We start from the raw sequence: 16,912 nt of genomic DNA, 5'->3' as shown, positions 1-16,912 counted from the left end.
CACCAAATGAAACGCAGCTGATAGGTCCAATACCATCAGCAGCATCATTGGACCATTCTTCATGTTTCACATCATATTTGACTTTAAGTCTAAGAGGGCAGATTCAGTAACAAAACCCAGTCTGAAGCCTGAATGCTATTTATTATTCTTTGTCAACTGGTCTAGGGTTTGTTGATAGGCCACCCTATCCAGGATCTTCAACAAAAAGGGGGAGTTGGTAATTGATCTGTAATTCCCTGGCATTCATGGGTCTAGTCCTGTTTTTTTCAGTAACAGCGTTATCAATGCACTTTTTAGACCCAATGGCACATGGCATTCCATCAGTGAAGTGTTGAAAATGTTAGTAAGTGTGCTGATGAGTGATTCGCAGCATGCTTTCATCATTGTGGCCAGGTAAATATCCCCTTTACACTTTGTTGGTTTGAGCTTGCTTAAGATAATAATGAGTTCTGCTTCAGTAACCGTTGTGAAGTAAAACATGGGTATTGCCTGTCTTTGGGGAGAATCTGTCATAGATTTGCGCTTATCACAATGCTGTAAATCTCTAGAATCTTTCCCCAACCTATCCTTGTGTATGTTCTGTTTTATTAAGTCCCGTTTATTTATCATGGCATCCTGGATTGAGGTGCACCAAGCACCGTCTTTGACTTGACCCTCTTTTGTGTTTGTGTGAGGGTCTTCTCTAATTCCTTTAGAATTTTAAATAACTCCTTGGAGTCCTGCTGAGTTTTTTCTATTCTTGATTCGAAGGTATCCTTTTTTGCATGTATCACGCAGGTTTGTACTCTTTGGCAACTATGCTGTGAGTCATCTTATCTAGTTCTAACTTGAGTGCTTCCACACAAACAAACATTTCCTTTTGCGTATTCCAAGATCCTTTAATTCAGGAGAGAACCATGCACTGCCAATGCTATGCCTGCATGTAAACTGGTGCCTGATGCACCCATTGCCAATTCTATGCCTGCATGTAAACTGGTGCCTGATGCACCCATTGCCAATGCTATGCCTGCATGTAAATTGGTGCCTGATGCACCCATTGCCAATTCTATGCCTGCATGTAACCTGGTGCCTGATGCACCCATTGCCAATGCTATGCCTGCATGTAAACTGGTGCCTGATGCACCCATTGCCAATTCTATGCTTGCATGTAAACTGGTGCCCCATGCACCCATTGCCACTACCTCACTCTTTGCTACCAGCCCTGCAACCCACACCGCCCATGTCACCCCACAACTATCCCACAGACCCAACACTGCCAGCACAGCAGATCACACACCCCCAATGACTACCTTGCTGAAATGTGGCCTGGTCAATGCACGCTCTGTCCCAGCCCACGCCCTAGACATCCATGACCTCATTCTACAGAATAAACTAGACCTCCTCATGATCACCGAAACCTGGCTGAACGAAACCTCAGGCCCAGCCCTCACCCTTGCCATCCCTGACGGCTACACCATCTACAGGCAAGACCGACCACTCACTAGGGGTGGTGGCGTAGCGCTTATTGCCAAAGAATGCCTATGCATTAGGAAAGTGGAAGGTAACCTTGGTAACAGCTGCTACCACCTCTCACTCAAAATCAACCTCTCCCCTAATGTAACTCTGGCCCTCCACATTGTCTACCGACCACCGGGCCCAGTTACTGATTTCCATGATGCCCTCCTCCACTCACTATCAGACAACCTTAAAAACACGTCCAAAGTCCTACTCACAGGAGACCTTAACCTAGGCCTCCATGATCTCGCTGACACCCACGCAGCTACCCTTGACATTGCGCTATCTACCCTACGATTTACCCAGGCCATCTCCAATCCCACTCATCTGAAAGGACGATCACTGGACTGGGTCACACACCACAACTGCCCAGTAACTATCACTGAAAACTCTCCCATCCCATGGTCTGACCACCATTATATCCAATTTGACCTCAACACTTCCAAAGAACCTCCCATCCCCTCCATCCCCCACCCCCAAGGTTTCACCAGAAGTTCACGCCAACTCACTGTGGAAAGGATCACTCCCCTCCTCAAAGTTTCCACCCTTCAGGCCCCGTTCTCAACTAACCCTGAAATTCTAGCCGAAGCATTTAAGTCCAAGATCACCAAAGCAGTTGACTCTATCGCCCCCCTCACCCTTAGGAAAGCCAAAAAAAACAAGCACACTAATGCCTGGTTCTCACAGGAACTCCTCCAGCTGCGCGCAAAAAAACAAACCGCCCTCGCAGCCTGGAAAGCAAAACCTAATGACTCAACCAAACTATACTTCAAAGCTATCTCTAAAGAGTACAAATCAGGAATAATCATCACCAGGGCCAATTCCTTCAACACTGGGGTAGCCAATGCGAAATCAGATACAAAATACATTTTCGCCATCTTTAGGGAGCTAGAATCCCCGTCCACCCCCCCACCAACCCTTCTGAAGGATGAAAACTGGTGTAATAAGATCCAATCAGCCATGCTCAACAAACTTAATACCCTGCAAACCAAAATCCTGGCCCACCAAAAGGCTCTTTCTCACCTTATTGCCTCAGAGAACAACAACCAGGAGAAGCACATTAAAGCCAATTCCGCCCCGGTATTCAACTTTAAGGACATGACCGAGTCCGAAGTCATCTCTCTTCTAAAAACGATCAAACCCTCCAACTGCAAGGGTGACATATGCCCTGCCCAGCTCATCAAAGACTGTGGCTCAAATCTCGCCCCATTTCTGACAGCATTCATTAATGCCTCTTTCCAGTCTGGCCTGGTCCCTATGGACCTCAAATAGGCTTGGGTGCGACCACTCCTCAAAAAACCTTCTCTGGACCCATCGGCACCGGGGAACTACAGACCTATACTACTGTCCCCTTCCTGCTCAAGATTCTGGACAAAGCAGCTTACCTGCAGGTCCAAGAATTCATAGAGGACCACCACCTTCTTGCCCTTTGGCAGTCTAGCTTCAGACCATGACACGGGACCGAAACGGCCCTTCTTGACCTAAAAAATCAGATGGATGACATTAGAGACGCCGGCAAACCAGCGCTCCTGCTGCTCCAAGATTTATCGGCCGCTTTTGACCTTGTGGACCATAATACCCTATGCAACAACCTTTCCATTGCAGCCAACTTCTCTCCCAAAGCCTGTGAATGGATTACCTCCTTTCTGCAGGAAAGGGCCATGAAAGTATTCTCCGACTCAGCATGTGCCTCACCAAGTCATATCACTTGTGGAGTGCCGCAGGGATCCTACATCGCGTCCACACTCTATAACCTCTTCACGAGACCCCTCTTCAACCTTCTTGACTCACTGGGCATCTCATACACTAATTATGCTGATGACACCCAGGTGCTCATTCCACTCATGGGCATCTACGAAGCAGACAAGGCCACACTTAACTCCATCTATAGCACCATCCAAGCATGGATGGCAGAAAACTGGCTCTGTCTCAACAGCGACAAAACTGAGCTTCTGCTGATCGGCTCACCTACCATCCTGGGTAACCTTGACAAGAAATACTGCTCATTCACCATCGACAATATACCCATAGCGGTGTCCCACACAGTTAAAACCTTGGGAGTCTACTTAGACTCTAATCTCAACATGAACAGGCAGGTCAACGCTATTGCTTCTTCATCCACCTACTACGCTAAACTGCTCAACGCAGCAAGACCGTACTAAACTACACAGAACTGCCTCACCATTGCCAGGGCTATTATCGGCTCGAGGCTTGACTACTGCAGTGCTCTCCTTGGAGGGACCTCAGGTAAAAACATTGCTAAACTACAACTTGTCCAGAACAATGCCCGTAGGGCTGCTACAGGATTCTCCAGAAGGGATCATATTTCAGACCTGAGGAGACAAGTCCACTGTCTTCCCGTCAAACAAAGAATCATCTTTAAAATCCTTTCCCTCAAACACACATGCCTCCATGATTTGGCCCCCCTTTACTTGGCTCAGCGGGTTACCATGCCCACCTCCGCAAGGCCATCCAGACTTGCCTATACCAACATGATCACCAAACCCATAACACGCAGAGTACGCGCAGGTGGCTCCAGCTTCCCTGCTATTGCAGCTACCAATTGGAATGCCCTACCATCGCACATCAGGGGAATTGACTCCCACTTAGCGTTCCGCAAAGCTATCAAAACAATGCTATTTGTCTAAACTGCTACTTGTCTGTAACTTGCCAATATGCTGTAACTAAGTAACTACTGCCTTCTATGCAATCTTGTTTACGTACACCTTCGTGTTACAAGCGCCTCAATGGCTTTGGGCTGTAGCGCGCTATACAAATGTAAAAAAATAAAAATAAAATAAATAAACAACTTTTTTTCCTGAGTCACAAGTTTGGTTTTGAGAGGGGCTAAAGTGTCCATGGCCTTCTTCAGCGTTTCTTGGTATGATTTGAATACTTGTTCTGACGTTTGCAAGTTGGATAGGTTGTTTTTTACTGGCAAGATTCAATCCTGCATATTTTTGGTCATAAGTTTCCTAATATTTCTTGATGTGGTCCATGTTTTAACCACTGAGGCATGCTTTATTTGATTGGGGAGATCTATGGAGCAATGCATAAAGGAGTGGTCAGTTCAAGGACATGGAGTGATTGTGGGTTTGCTTGAAGTGATATTATATGTCGCAATCCAAGCATATTCTCTGGCTATATATCCTACACATCACTCTTGTTTTCTTTCCACAAATTAAGGTATCAACATAAATATTGAAGAGTGTTTGAGTAGTGAGATTATCAAATTTCCCATCTGTGTAATTAAATCAACCATCGGTGTAGGAGGCCTATATATCAACATAATATTCACTGTGGTAGTGGTCTCTGTCCGTACCTTTATAAGTAGAGATTCACAACCATCTGGGCTGGGAATGTCTGTTTCCCAGATATCCAAATTGGATTTGTGAATAAATGCGACACCTCCACCTATTTGGTTCTGCTTATTCCTATATCGCATGGTATATATCTCTATCACTCCTTTCCTGGGCAAACTCTTGGAGAAGTTGGCTATTTCTCATTTTACCCTCCACACTGAATCTGTTGGTTGCTTCCATGACCACCAGTCTGTCTTTAGAGCATCCAGAACATCCAGAAACACGGACACTGCTCTTCTGAACATCCATGAAGATTTTCTCTCAAATCTTGATCCTAACTCTCTCTCTGTCCTCATTCTACTCGACCTCTCCGCTGCCTTCAATACAGTGAATCACAACACCCTGATTGCACGTCTCCGTGATAACCTGGGCATCAGTGATCAGGCCCTGGCGTGGATAACCTCCTTTCTCTCTGACCTCCCATCCCAGGTGGAATTGGGTGCCTTTCTTTCCCCTATCACTCTCTCTACATGCGGTGTCCCCTAGGGATCTAACCTATCCCCCTGGTTTTTCAATGGCAAGATGCCCCCCCCGGCCCGTATGATAGCCACCTTCACCTCCAACTTTCAGTGTTACACGGATGGCATGCAACTCGCCTTCAGGTTTCCCTCAGCCCCTTCCTCTTCCTCACTCATACCTGACTGTCTGTCCACAATTCAGTCGTGGTGTGCTGCAAACAACCTCTGCCTCAATGCCAGTAAAACAGAGATTGTCCCCATCAGACCCCCTCTTTCTTTCTCCTGCGCCTCTACCTATCAATGAGGCAAAATATCTGGGGGTCAACTTGGACTCCATTCTCTCCTTCTCGTCTCACATCTCAGACATCTCTAAAAATCCCACTACCAACTGCATCTTCTCAGAGGTATTCTTCCTTTTCCCACTTTTCCCAGGGGGCTCGCCGTCTCCAGAACCCTGGTCCTCTCTAGGCTAGACTACTGCAACAGCCTCGTTCTCAACCTTCCCTCTTGTATACTCCATCCTCTTCAACTCATCCAAAACAGAACCCCAAGACTTATCCTTGGCCTCAAGCCCAGGGACTGAATCTCTCTGGTGCTGAAATCCCTTCACTGGCTCCCTGTGGCTACAAGGATTAAGTTCAAGACTCTTTTCATTGTCCACAAGGCTTTCTGGGACCTATGCCCGCTCTATTTGCAATGTTTTCTTCCTAAATACTCTCCTTCCCGAGCCCTTCGCTCGTATTCCTCCAACTCTCTGCGGGTGAGCCGCTTCTTCAAGCAGAGACTTGGGGGGAGATCTTTATCTACTGCATGTGCCTCCCTCTAGAACAGCCTCCCTGCCCCTCTCCTTAAGTTCCGGAATCTCCTGAAGACTTTCCTCTTTGCCTCCTCCTTCTCCCTCCCTCTTCCCTGCTAACCACCTCTTTCTGCTCTGTCACTCTCTCTTCTCTACTTCTGCTCAGTTTTTCTGACTGGCTGCCTGGTGTACCTTCAGAGCCTCATAGGTCCCAAACTCTCCTCGCCAGCCTCCTGCACTTGCCCCTGGGCCTTGCACTTGCCACAGCACTACTGCACTTAGGTTACTACCCATGAAAGTGGTATCCCTCTGCATTTTAACCCAGCTATAGTCATTGCGTGTAGCCAATATTATGGAAGGGCCAGCTGCCTCATGGAGCCATGTTTCAGTTATAGCGCATATGTCCACATCATATTCCTTGATGTAATCGGCTACCTCTGTGGCATGTTTTACTAAGGATCTTGTATTTAGTGGTAAAGTATTCAATTTGTTTTTGTTTTCTATTTTATTATTCTTGTCTTTAGGTGAACTCATTCTTTGGTCCCCTATATTGATAGCAACGTCTGCTGGTGGTGGGGCCAAAGATGAATCCTTGCAGTTAAGCTGTAAGGCATCATCTGCCTGGATGCGGTTAGTTCCCATATTACATGAACTTTCTCCTTGGGTATACCGTTCTGTACCATCACTTTAATGGTGTGAACCTCTTTTTCCGCATGTGCCATAACAGTTTGCACCAGTGTTAATATAGCGTCAGCTGATCGCTGCATGACGTAATGAGGCCATGGACAGAATCGCACTATTATCCACAATCCTGTCACGCATATTTCTGTGAGCTGCGTCCAGTGCTTCAAGTGGGTGTATGATAGCAAGGTTTAAAGGAGCAAGATGATAAAAAGACAGAAAGTCTTACCTGAAAGGGAACCGGGGTGGTGAGCAGCAACTCAGAGTGACAAGAACCGGCAAAGACCGACTTGGTTCTGTCAGGCCGGTGCTGTCACGCCTGTTGGCTGATAAAAGTACCGTTCACCAAAATGCCAGGGGTAGCGAAAGTGACATTGCACAACCCTTGACCTCTGATGACATCAAAGGAAGTGATGTCATTTGACCCCACCCCAAAGTGATATCAAGGGAAGCAATGGAAAACAACCTTCCATCCCTTGACAAAACAGGAAGTGGCATTACATAGCATTGTTCCTAAGTACACTACGAAAAATATGGTTACGATATCACTCTAGTGTGATATACTTTTCATACAAGAATGAATCACCATATATACCGTTAATATCAGTGTGTATAGGCTTATATTACCAAATTACTGTGAATGCAAGCAGATGTTAAAGGCCAAATGATAATGATGTGTTATTATATAGCACTTAGGCTTAAGCGCTTTATATAGAAAAAATATACATACAATATCACTCATCCTATGTTGGTACTCATTTGTCAACCTCAGAAGGATGAAAGTCTGAGTTGGATTTGCTGGGATTTGATCCTGTAACCTGGAGATTATACACACATTGCAGCAGCAAGCTATAAAGCCACTGAGCTATTTTACCAGCTATAGCTATTTTACCGGCTATAGTAAAATGAGCAATTGCATGTCAGAATGTTCTCAAAGTCAGAAAGCAAATTACACTCTGTAGTGGATACCATTAAACTGATAACTGAGATTTATCAGCAGGCCAGTTCATCCGCACGTCTGGTGCAAAGTTGGCCACATGTCAAGCCTGCGTGGATCTACTTTTCAGGCTTCAGAGGTTGGCAAAATACCTACCATTGGGATGGTTCATTATTGTGTATTAAAGAATTTAGAGTAGCACAGGGAAAGCAGCAACATCACATTGCATCCCATACTCTGGGCACGCCTTACCTCATACATGCAAACAAACATCCTCAACATCACATGCCAAGGAGATAGGAAAGATAGACATATTGCAACAAAGCATTAATTGTGGCAGAATAAATCATGGGCCACTTTATGTGTTATAGTCAGCCATTTCTACACTACACTGTACACAAGCTTTTAGGCAATAGGATTTTGTCAAGTCACAGAGGACACCGAGATGGAATGTCTTGTGATGATCATAACAGAGACAATGGCAGAATAAAACATGGTATAACTGCAACTTGCGAAAAGCAAAATACATAGTGCGAAATGGATGTTTATTCTACTCTAAATGCTTTTTGGACGTTTTGTCTACATTGTGAATTTTAGGTGTTTAAGAACAGACTAAATCCGTGACTCACACCCTGAAGTGTGGCTGAAATAAACCTTTAATGAGTCTAGCAATTATTGTATAGAATTCCAGAAAGACAAATTATGTGTCATTCCCATTCTTTCTTATTTAATGTCACTGCTCAAAATGTTACATTCGTGAAACCCCCTGTTTTTTAAGAGGCCTGATCAAGAAAGCTAGCCACTCCAGAAACAAAGAGCCACATTGTACTGGCCATAGCACAGGAGATTAAATTTTGTAAAAGTTCTTCGGGGTACAAGGGAGACCAGAGGGGTAGCAAGGGAGACCTCAGGGGTTGTGACCCCTGGTTACCCTCAAATTACACCCCTGCCTGGAAGTACATTTAAGCTAACAAACGTTCCTGGCAGAAACTAAGTGAAGTGCTGTGCAAAAAATGCAGTTTTAGCTCAACAATGTAAAGTTGCAATCTGCCCAATTTAAAATGATAAAATAGAACCTAAGAGTGCACAATTGCAGCGGGTCAATTTAAATAAAAAAGTAACTAAAATCAGATCTCCCCGTGATAGAAACAGGCACCCAATACAATTCAATATGTCTAACAGTAAAATAAACAGCAAACTATGCCCCTTTTATAACCGGCAAAGACCTGCTTGGTTCTGTTGTGCCGGCGCTGTCGAATTTGTTGGCTGATAAAAGTACTGATGAACTACAACTCTGCTGGGAGTTGTAATTCGAGGAAAGCAGCCAATCAAGGAGCCTATTCCAGGAAGTGATTTTAAACTAACGATTGTTCCTGTCAGAAACTAAGTGAAGTACTGTGCAAACAATGCAGTTTTAGCTCAACAATTTATGGAGCGATTAGGCTGCATAGAGGGTTTATTGGATTTGATCCAGGAGCTAAATTTGGAGACTAGTGTTCTGCTTAAGTTGGATGGTGGAGGAACCATCACCGCCCGCTTGCTATCTGGCGAGGGGTTAAGCAGGGGTGTGTGTTGCCCCCTCTGCTTTTCAATTTGTACCTTTGGATCTGGCGGACACCTTGAGGACTGTGTCTAATTGCCCTCTGCGTGTTGGCCAGACTCATATTATTTCATTAGCCTATGCCGACGAAATTCTGATTTTGCACCACACTTGCAGGGGGCTTTCTCACTCCTTGGAAATGCTGGCAAAGAACGCTTTTGAGAACGAGCTAAGCATTAACCTAAGCAAAACAAAGGTGATGCATTTTTAGTGGGAAGAAGATCGCACGCCACTCGTTTTTTCTCCAGGGTCATAGGCTAGGGTATATGGATACTTAACTTACACCTATACTTATCCGGGAGTTATGATAGATACCAGGAGCAGCTACCCATCTTTGATAGCGGAAAGGCAAAGGAAGGAAGCCACATTGACTGTTTTGATTGACCGATTAGCTAGGCAGTCAGATAGATATTCTCGCTATGATATAATCCATGTGTATAAACAATACTATTTCCTGGCAATACTTTATGGCCTAGAAGCTATTACTATCAACAATTGGAAGTGGCTTGGTGTCTTAGAAGGGATATTCTGGTGCTGAATTCTGGCTCTACCATTGTGTGTCCCTATTAAAATCTGGAATTAGGGCTATCCTCTCTGAAGTGTCTGGTGCTACTGAAAAAGGGGTCATTGTACATCAAGGCCATTAAGGAGCCCTTATGCAGGTGGCCGAAACTTATGGGGAAGCTTATTGATGTGAATGTATGTAATCAGGATCGTTTTTTCACTTTGAATACAGAGAGCCTCAGACTGTTTGATATGGTTGGCTGGTCACCTTCTAGGGACTCAGACTAACCTATAACGGTTGGTGTTTGGAAGAAGAAACTTACAACATGGGACTGGAATTTGAATTATTCTCATCTAAGAAGGTTGAAGAATTATATTGACACTTTAGAATTGCAGCACAAATTCATGTCCCCTCAAAAGTATTTGCTTATCTGCCCCATTACTAAGCTACATCATTTCTTATTGCTCTTCCGTATTCGACAGCTGCCTCTTCTCAGTATTGAGTCCTCAAGATTCGGTGCTCCAATAAATGAGAGATATTGTCGGACATATAAATTGAGGCACATTCTTGAAACTCCCAAACATGTCATGACAGAATGTCCTAAGCTAGGAGTGACCTACATGATCAACTATGGTCATTTTGTTCACTCTTGATAGTGGATCTCTACACCTCGCACTCTATAAGGTATAGATGAAAGTTAGTTTGAAACTTGGTATGATTACTGCCAATCTGTGAATTTCCTATTATTCTGTACATGGTTGAATGCAATTAATTACTCTGTGTTTAATTTTGTTATGTATGCAACTTATTTTTTAGAATTTATATATTTTTTGTTTTAGTCAAAAATGTAATATTGCTATTTAAGTATTTATTGTGTAAAGTTCTATGTGAATTGAATCACAATAAATAAATACATGTTGCTAGTCCAACAGCATGCTAGAATGGGCCCTGGTAAAAAAAATGCAGTACCACCACCCCTTTGTGTAGAGAGGTTATGGTTAAGCAGATGTTGATATGACTCGAGTGAAGAAGTCGCAAGAAGAGACCCAATAGTAGCTGGACGGGGACCAGAGAAATGGGAAAAGGTAAAATGTTTGATAAGTCAGGTCCTGGGGATGGGCTAAGGATAGATTTCTTTAAAGGTTTGATCAAACTATGTCCCAGGACCCCCTTCTTGGAAAAGCTCCTCACCTCTGATCGGCATAATGAAGTGTTAGACTTATCCCAGGACAGTTTTCCAGACAGATGTGCATGGGCTAGCTGCTAAATCTGGATCTGTCACGCCGCCCGCCTTGGGGTTCACTTACCTGAAGCGGCGTGCCCCATCCTGGAGGATGTACCCGCGCTTTCGCTTGGGGGGTGCGGGGTTGTCCTGGTCCTCGGGCGCTTCCGGGTTCCCTGGGCATGCTGGTCTGCGCATGCGCGGGCGGCCGTTTCGCGTTCTCCGCGCATACGCGCTGCACGGGGCACTCGGTTTGGACAGTCTTGCGGTCCACGCCTCTCTCTGGGCTAACCAACGCCTGGGAGACAGCACGGCTTGCGTCCCAAGCATCCCAGGTGTTGGTAGCCCTATTTAAGGAGCCCGGCCATTCATTCAAACCGCGTCTCAACGCGGTTTCAATTGGATCGTGTCTCCTCCCCGGTTCCTTGTGCCTTCCTTACCTGTTACCTGATTCCCATTTTTCCTTGTTCCTGGTACCCTCCTGGTACACTCCGTGGTTGTGTTGTCCTGTCCTCCCTTCTTCCTGTCCTGTGGTTGGGACTCCCTTTTCCTTCCTTCTGGGTTGGGGTGGTTCCCCTTCTGTTCCTTTTAGTTGGTTCTCGCCCTTCAGTACCTTGTCTGCCTGCCTGCTCTGCCTCCCTCTGCCTTGTTACCTTTCTTTGTGAGTCAACCACTACCACTGAGACCTGATCCTTGGGTCTTCCATCTTCCAGATCCAGTCTTCCTTGAACTCAGTACCGTCTTCTGGAAAGGCTCCCCCTGTCAGTGCTTGCACTGTCCTGACGCCACGCTAATCAGGGGAGAGCACACCCGTGGCGTTGGGAGCTGGTTCACCTCCAACCCGGTTTCCACTCGGGCGGGAGCTGGGCTGGTTTCCCGCGTCATCCACCACATCTCCGCAGGATTCCTGACAGCCTGGCATCATCTTCAAGGTCCTCAACTGGATGAACAGGTACGCAACGTCCTCGTGACGCAGTCTTTAACAGGATCGAGCTGTTGGCCTTCCTGTTATTTTACAGAAGCAGCGGTAGCAATGTGGGGTAAAGAGGGGTGAGCCCACATCTCTGGCGGTCCAGGTGTAGCGAACAATGTTCTCCGGCAATGAGGAGGCTCCTGTTGGAGTCAAGCAGTCCTCCAAGCTGAGTCGCCTGACTCCCACCATGAAACATGCATTAGATGTTACACGTTTGGCTCTGGCACACCCAGCATTACATGGCAGAGGACGACACTACTTTGATTGCAGCTAGTTCTGCAATTAATGGCCCAGCATCGCTGCATTGCTGAATCAGGCTAGCAGTGGTGCTATTGAAACAACCAATTAATGACCAGAGGAAAAGGTTCCACCACTACACTGCAAACCGCACCAGTGAAATCTGTATGACCACAGAGTAAAGTCAGAAGAAGGGAGGGACAGAATGAGCAACAAGTATATGGAGAGGCGGATGAAGGGGGGTTGCTAAGAGCGAGAGAAGGCTGAAGAGTGTAACCAGAGCTGAAGAGGAGAGAGCGGGACATGAAAGAACAGCTGGCAAATGTTGAAAGATTTTCAATTTATTTAATAATGTGAGACAGTTTAAATATAAACTTTACACATATATACAATAAAATGAGAGAGAAGGATAAAAGAAAATATTAAACAAGCAATGAAAAAAGAATACAATTAGGAAGAAATTTAAAAGCAAAATCAAAAAGAATCAGACTAGGTTGGGAAGGGAAAGACCTCTCTTAAAAGCTTGCAGTTCTTAATATGTGATTTCCAAAAAGTAGTAGATTATTCAAAAGGAAAAAACAGAACAAAAGAAAAGCATTAGGATACCTTGGTAATCCTATACGATCACATACATGCAATTCAATGTGTTTATTCCCTCTGGGATCTGAGTCCTTCCCTTCCCCAAATCAAAATGTCCGCAGATAAATTATGTTGTTTTCATAGGTTCAGTATCATGCCCAAAAGCCCTAAAGGATGATAATGAACTCTTCAGATCATAGGAAGGAGGGCATAATCTGCTAACCCAGTGTTCTGTGAGAAGATAGAGGTGTTGGATACGCTAGATGGTAATAGCAAGAGACTTCTCAATATTCAGCCATATGCTATATATAGCTATGTGGGTTTTTATGGAAGTCGAGTTCAGGCTGTGATACCAGAACCATGGTTCTTTTATGTGTTCCAAATTATGGACCACTTCCCCATAGCATAGTTCATAGGTTTTAAGCATGGCCGGGCACGCTGTTAAGAGGTGTATAGCTGTTTCATTAATGGAGGTGTTCTTGCAGATTCGACAGTGTCTTTCCTGCGAGGGTAGATGACTGTCTATCCATTTATTTGCCAGTACCGGTAAGCAGTCGAGACGCAGCAGAAGAAGGAAGCGTCTTAATTTACCAGAGGGACTCAGATTGAAGTAGAGCTGTGGTTTCAGATAGATGTAAAGTCTGTATTGTATTGTATAAATTGATACTTCGTAAGTTTGCTCAGATGGTCATAGTTCTCGAGCCAGTCCCATAGATCTATTCGTTTGGAAAGAGCCTTCTTCGATGCGTCACTTACAGCTTAATGTTGAAAGAAGGAGAAGACAAGTTAAGTATAGGGCTAAGAGAAAGAGTGGTGTGAGGAGGATGTGAGAAGAGGCCAGTGGAAGACAGAGAAGAGGCCAGTAGGGAAAATTGCCTTAGCTCTACAAAGGTAGATTACAGAAAACAGTCGGAACATGGAAACGGGAGAATGCTTGGGGAAAAAGAAGCTAGAGAGACTCAATGATTTCATTTGAGCTAGTATGGATTTTTGTATTAGAATACTATGTGCAGTAAACAGAGACACATAACCAGATTACAACTCATTATTGAGAAAGCTACAAATCATAAATGATAAATTAGCAGAACAACACTGCTTTAAGCAAAATTCTGAAAGGCTTTTGCTAGTGGCCAACAGAGGTGCCACTGAAGATGCGAATATGTCTTGGGAGATGTTAAGAATATTCTGTTTTTCAACAGGAAGGCATCACAGTAGGCACTAAAATGGGGAGCTGGAACACAATGTTCAAAGTCCTATAATAATCTGAACTGCAGCATCCTTTAGATCTTGTAGAAATTAATTTAATATCTTTGAGTATCTGTATAAATGGAAATCACATAGTTTAATTGGGAAGGATTGCATTTGAGTATTAATAAAAAGATGCAGGTAATTCTGTCTCAGAAAGGGTGGTCTGCTAACCAGAACCCAATTTGCCAAACTCCCTGCCAAAAGCATAGTGATACCTGTGCCCTGCAGCATTAGCCTCCTGATCTTCAACACCTTCTCGTCAGTGGCACAGAGCAGGTGCAGAAGTCACAGCTGCCCAGTCTGACAGCAGCTCAGAAGGCAAAGTCATTGCAGTACAGGGGCTGCATTTAGAAAATGCACCTCTGTTCTAAAACGGCATAATTATGTGTTCAAACAAGCTTTATTCAGCGATAAAAACCATAACAGCACCAATACATTTGTTACAAATTAAGATCACATTTTAAAATAAAGTTCATAAGTAACAGATACCAATCATCACTACATATTATCAATACAAAAGAGGGACATAAATAATAATAATGTCAGCAGATAAATACAATCAATCCTTCATAAAAAATTTGCTGCGCAACCTCATAGTATCAGTTTTGCTCCCTTCTTAACCATGCCCTATGGAGACATTTTGTAATATAATGAACTTCATTCACATCAGTTGTACTTTTAAAATATGCCACGGCTGCTTCTGTATGCAAGACACTCTTTAATCTAAAGACGGGGGCCATATAACGCCTCCTAAGGCCCTGATAACCTTGCAGAAGAGTAAGAAGTGATTTAGCGTTTCCTCAGGCTTACTGCAAACTTTACATTGTGTGTCTAAGGAGCTGGTCCTTCATGCAGTAAAAGTGACCACCTTGAGGGTTTTGGTACGAAGTTGAAAAAACAGAGCTTTTGCATACCCAGGGGACTCGCAGTCTATGTAGGGCTCAAAGTCCTCCATCTGCTTCAACAATAAATAGGGTGCACCAGTCTTTAAAACAACAGATGCACTTTTCATGTTCCTAATTATAGCATCACAACATTTTAATTTGACCACATTTTTTAGCAGAATTATTTTTTTTATTTATTAATAATGTGTTACAGTTTATATTTAAACTTTTCACATACTGATAAATTATATAAGATCAAATATAAATACATTATAGAATATAAAACTAATGAAAGAAACCGCATAAGGAGAAAAAATAAAAAGAGAAACCTATTACATATTACATATTAATACTGACTAACTAAAGGAGATTTAAGTTACCATTAAGCTCATCATAGTTTAACACTTATTGCTCTTGCTGTTCTTCTGATCATTAAACATTAATAATGATTACCCATACTGAGGTACATGGAACAAAGGATCATAAATCTCTGCAGAAGTCAATGCCATAGTGTTTAACAGGTTCATACAAAGATGTTCAGAGTTCTTTGAATTTCCAACCATACTCTAAAGGTGGCAATCTGCAGCTGCTTACTTTGAGTGTTTGTGAGGCGGTGCCAAAAATCAACTTCCCCTACAAACTCCATATCGTGGACAAAGTTGCCAAAGTTTGCTAAGTAAGTGTCCATCATATTTACACAACTAGTTAGGACATGATTAGCTGTTTCTTTGCATCCCTTGTCCTTACAAAGTCTACAGTATCTCTCTGTAGAAGATAAACCATTATAATTGCTTTTGTTGGTCAGCAGCGGCAGATTATCAACCCTCAGTAAGAGTAGAAATCGCCTGAGTCTACTAGAAGGACTAAGGGTTAAATATGGCTGCATTTGTTTGAATGAGTAGAGCATGTAATGAATAAATTTATATTTTGGAAGCTTGTCAAGATGTGCGTAGTTTTCTAGCCAATCCCAAAGATCGATTTTTTTGGATAGCGCTTTTTTTTGAGGATCATTGAATTTCTCTCCACTCGTAGTCCAGCATATTGTCCTCAGGAGGGCTTCAGTCTCCTTTTTCAAATGGCATTTGGTGGTTTCTTTTGTAATTTCCATGCCATATTCTTTTAATAGCCGAGATTCTGGTTGATTAGATATCTTTAAATACAGTTCTGCTCTCCTTTTCAGGACAATGGATTTTAGCGAGGAAACCCCAACTTCCAATCTTAGCAGTGCCATTGGGATAGATTGAGGGAGGCCTAGAATTCTTTTCCAGAACTTCCCCTCTATCACTTGCAGCCAACTTAGATCCATTTGCAGTAGCGCTTCCAGCCCGTAAACGACCATAGGCGTTAAAACCTGTGTATAGATTTGACGGATTCCACATAGAGACATTCCACAGTTCTGTCGTGCAAATTGGCTGATCAACGACGTTACTTGAGCTGCCCGATTTTTTCTCATTTGGATGCAGGTGTTATAGCCCAGCTTACCATCAATTTCGACCCCAAGATATTTGTATTGCTGGGTATATTTAATTTCTGTTCCATGCAGTGTTAATCTGGGTCGTGCAATCTTCTTATTTGAAAAGACCATCACCTGAGTTTTCTCCTGATTGATATTTAGGTCGTTTTGCAGCATATTCCCATAGCTTCAGCGCGGACCTCCGTAGACCGCTGAAAGTATGATCCATTATTATCAAATCATCTGCATACGCTAACACTGCGCAGTGGATAGTGCCGACTACAGGAGAACAGTTATTTTCACTTAAGATTGCACCTGGAAGGTCATATGTAAACAGATTGTACAGAAATGGGGCCGTCACGCATCCCTGCTTGACGCCACAATTCTGTGGAATCCTAGCTGTCAAATCACCCTGAGCACTAAGTCTACAGGCCACTGTGTTGTCCTCATGCAATAATTTTAGGTAATACGGAAGGATCTCAG

Source organism: Ambystoma mexicanum, chromosome 3p (genome assembly GCF_040938575.1).
Source record: "Ambystoma mexicanum isolate Mex_15411 chromosome 3p, UKY_AmexF1_1, whole genome shotgun sequence".
NCBI classification, from domain to species: domain Eukaryota; kingdom Metazoa; phylum Chordata; class Amphibia; order Caudata; family Ambystomatidae; genus Ambystoma; species Ambystoma mexicanum.
This window is presented reverse-complemented; position numbering follows the sequence as displayed.